Source organism: Crocodylus porosus, unplaced genomic scaffold, assembly GCF_001723895.1.
Source record: "Crocodylus porosus isolate Cpor-Errol unplaced genomic scaffold, CroPor_comp1, whole genome shotgun sequence".
In the NCBI taxonomy this organism is placed as follows: Eukaryota; Metazoa; Chordata; order Crocodylia; family Crocodylidae; genus Crocodylus; species Crocodylus porosus.
This window is the reverse complement of record NW_017728931.1, coordinates 8116538-8119662: the sequence shown is the minus strand read 5'-3', so window position 1 is coordinate 8119662 and position 3125 is coordinate 8116538. Positions and strand designations below refer to the sequence as shown.

General features: G+C 50.0%; 1 long non-coding RNA gene across 1 annotated transcript; it reads left to right on the top strand.

The window, feature by feature from the left end:
- The first annotated feature begins 421 nt into the window (after positions 1 to 421).
- LOC109316036 lies at positions 422 to 2692 on the top strand. The gene is made up of 2 exons (XR_002102640.1): positions 422 to 743; positions 920 to 2692. It is a non-coding gene; the product is annotated as an uncharacterized LOC109316036 (long non-coding RNA).
- The last annotated feature ends 433 nt before the right edge of the window (positions 2693 to 3125 follow it).

Genomic DNA, 3125 nt, shown 5'->3' with positions numbered 1-3125 from the left:
ATGGACAGTCACCCACATGATCAAAGGCCAAGAGAGCAAGCCTTATGAGGAGAGGCTGAGGGACATGGGACTCTTCAGCCTGGTGAAGAGCAAGCTCGGGGAGAGTTGGGGGCAGCCTATAAGTATATAAAGGGGATGCACCAGGATCTTGGAGAACAGTTGTTCACCAAGGCTCCCCAAGACATAACAAGGTCTAATGGCCACAAACTTCTGGAAGTCGGATTAAGACTGGACATGCGGAAAAATGTCTTTATAGTCTGAGTGTTCATGGTCTGGAACAGACTCCCCCTAGAGGTGGTGCAAGCTCTTTCTAAAGGTGTTTGGATGCTTATCTTTCTGGGATCATTTGACCTCAGCAGACTTCCTGCCTATGGGGGGGCGAGAGGGGAGGTCTGGACTCGATCTTCCGAGGTCTCTTCCAGGTCCTAATTTCTGTGAAATCTATTAAATCTATTTGGGACTGGCATTGTCCTGGAGAGCACACCTACATCAGAGTGTCCTGAGAAGGAAAGCATGAGCATGTCGGAGCAGTGGGGGGACTGCTCCATGGTGCTGGATGAGAGGGACACCCAAGAGGAGGTGACCCTGGTCATGACCCCAGTCTCCCCTCCGATTCTACAGAGTAGAACAGATGAGGAGGAGGAGGAGGAGGAAACTGCTTTGGATATGGATACTGCATCAGAGCTTCCTCCAAAGAACAGTTGCTGTTCCCGAGACACAAGAGGATGCACGACTGGGGACTTGTAAGTATTGGGGAATGGGCATTATATCCATTTGGGCTACTCTGGCAGCCACTGTTTTGGTGCCTGTGGGTCGGATGTGTTGGGGCGTTAGTGCATGTAGTGCTGGAGGTGGGTTACTGTCCTCTTGTTGGATATTTCACCACACCACGAACACTTTGTTTTCCTTTTGTTACCAGCTAGCACAGCTGATGCCAGCCAGGAATGTGCCTCTGAACCTAGGACCCCAGCTCACCCTGGTGCAGAGTACTCATGATATTATCGCCACAGGCAACGGTGCTCCAGAGAGAACATAATGGAGGCCTTAGTAGAGGTGGCACAAACCCAAGTCGCTGCCATGAATGGCTGGCAGGACGAAGTCAGAGAAGCGCTTAGGTCTGATGAGGACCAGGAGAATTGACGCATGGACAACACAATAGAATTCAGGAAGCAGCTTCTAGACCGCACAGGCCAGTTTTTGACCTGGCCACACAGTGCCATGTCAATGTGCAGATGACACAAGACTTGATTAAGGATGCCCTGCAGTGCATGAACAAGCGCAGCATTCATAAGTGGGTACCACCCCCAAAAGGGCACACTAGCTCTGCTTGGCTTGCCTCTTTCCAGGAGGTAACCAGGAGCATTATCACTGAGCCTGTTCCTCCAAATGCAGTGCAGTCAACCGGGGGGCATACCTGTGCCAGCAGGGCCAGGCAGGCACCACTGCGGTTCAGGGAGCATGGGGTGGCTTAGATGGGGATGGGTGGGGGTGCGGCAGGGAAAAAAGGCCAAGGAATACACTGTACAAAGTACCACACTGCTCCCCCATGTTGCTATTTTTAGCTTATGTTTCTTTAACTTCTCTATCTGCCTCCGTTATTGGGAAGGATCTAAAATGCCTGCCCTATGGGTGGGGGTGAAGAAAGAAGACCCAAGCACTCCATGGCTAGCCTCAGACCCAGAGTGATAATGAGACTTCAGGGCAACTGTGTGTGGGGTTGAAGTGGGGGAAGGGGGAAGACTGGGGATAAACTGTTAACAATCCCCTCTCAGCTTCTCCTGCTCCTGGGAGAACAAAGAGAGGGATCTTGGCCTGAGAAGGTGCTAATTGCCCTCTTTGAAATGTGAAGTGGCTATGGTATATGCCACCTTGCCAAGGAAAGGGGCAGCCCTGAAAGTTGCAATGTTGAAAGTGGGGTGACCTTCCTTGTACAATTCCAGCCAGCACAAAAAAATCCCAAACCTGTAGCTATGGCGCTGCATTCAGTCAGGGGGAGGGGAAGATTAGGGGGTGAAGTTGCTGTTGTTAACCTGGCCAGAGCAAGCCAGGGGCAGGCAGTGGAGGTATGGGGGAGAAGATGTGGGTCTGACTGTGAACTGAGACTGTGAACTGGTGACTGGCAGCACAGGGGAGCGTGGTGGCTATGGGCTACCTGCAAACTCTACATTGTGCCTTGACACATGGGTGACTCACGAGTAGCCCTTGGGGGCCTGTAGGCAACCTTCCTTGGTATACCTGTCAGTACATGGCTCTCTTTTTACCTGTATCCCCTTTTGGTGCTCTTCTGCAAAAAAAATTGCCAGGATGGTGCCAACATGTCTGCATTGAATGATATTTTGCACTGAAACAAGGGTGAGGAGGGGAACTATGCAAATTTCAGGCACCCTGATGCCATGAATCTAACTGTGGGGTGAGCTTCCTTGGGCATCCCAGCCAGCACAAGGGGAAAACAAACTGCGGCTATGGCATTGGCTGTATTCAGTCAGGGGCAGGGGGAGATTAGGGGGTGAAGGTGCTGTTGCCACTGCCAAAGAAAAGCAGACCACATAGGAAGCCTGAGAACAATGCCCAGACACACCATCAGTACCTGCACGGTGTGGTTGAGGCACATCAGTGTTAACTTGCAATGGTCCTACAATTGCCTTCCATAAAAACAATGCATGGTGGATGCATGCTAAAGGCTGATAAATCTTGTGGTTAATAGGGCTGTGTGAAATGGCACCATTCTGTTTCAACTTACATTTCGACATGTTGATGGAACAGTGTTTTATTTTGAGTTTCGTTTTAATTTGAAACCCCTGTTCCATTTCATTTCGTCGAAACTGCTTTGCAGTTTCAACGCTGTTTCGACGTTTTGCCCATAAGCTATAATGGGGAAGCAGGCCTTGGCTCCCCAGCCCTCTGTCTGGTCTTCGGCATAGCTTCGGAATCATGGTGGCTCAGAGCACTCTGATTGGCTGTTTCCGTCAGCCACTCAGAGTGTGAATAAAGTGTGACAGACAGAGACAGATGGACAGACAGACTTAAGCTTTTATAATATTAGAATGGAATGGAAGAAGTACAGATGTTGTGTTGGATATATGAACTTTGGTGTCACTTTGGTGTGTAATGGGTTATGTTGTGTT